Source organism: Orycteropus afer, unplaced genomic scaffold, assembly GCF_000298275.1.
Source record: "Orycteropus afer afer isolate SDZICR_OR568_19922 unplaced genomic scaffold, OryAfe1.0 scaffold00123, whole genome shotgun sequence".
NCBI lineage: Eukaryota > Metazoa > Chordata > Mammalia > Tubulidentata > Orycteropodidae > Orycteropus > Orycteropus afer.
In genome coordinates, this window is record NW_006921710.1 from 7,714,805 (window position 1) to 7,715,386 (window position 582).

The following is a 582-nucleotide window of genomic DNA, read 5'->3' on the forward strand; positions in this document are numbered from 1 at the left end:
AATGATATGGATGGAATAAGGCTTTTGGGACCTCCATTTACTGATGTAGCATGACTCAAAATGGGAAGAAACAGCTGCAAACATCCATTTGGGTAAGACCTGCCTCCTCAGAGTAGAGCTGACTTTAATGATGTGGATGGAATAAAGCTTTTGGGACCTCCATTTGCTGCTGTGGCATGACTCAAAATAGGAAGAAACAGCTGCAAACATCCATTAATAATCAGAACATGGAATGTATGAAGTATGAATCTAGGAAAATTGGAAATTGTCAAAAATGAAATGGAATGCATAAAGATCAATATCCTAGGCCTTTGTGAGCTGAAATGGAGTGGTTTTTTAATCAGATTGACTACATCTTGGAAAGAGGCAATGGAGAAGCTCAATATCTTCAGCCAAGACAAGGCCAGAAGCTGACTCTGGAACAGACCATCAACTGCTTATATGCAAGTTCCAGTTGAAGCTGAAGACAATTAAAACAAGTCCACGAGAGCCAAAATATGACCTTGATTATATCCCTCCTGAATTTAGAGACCATCTAAAGAATAGATTTGATGCACTGAACACCAATGACCAAAAACCAGA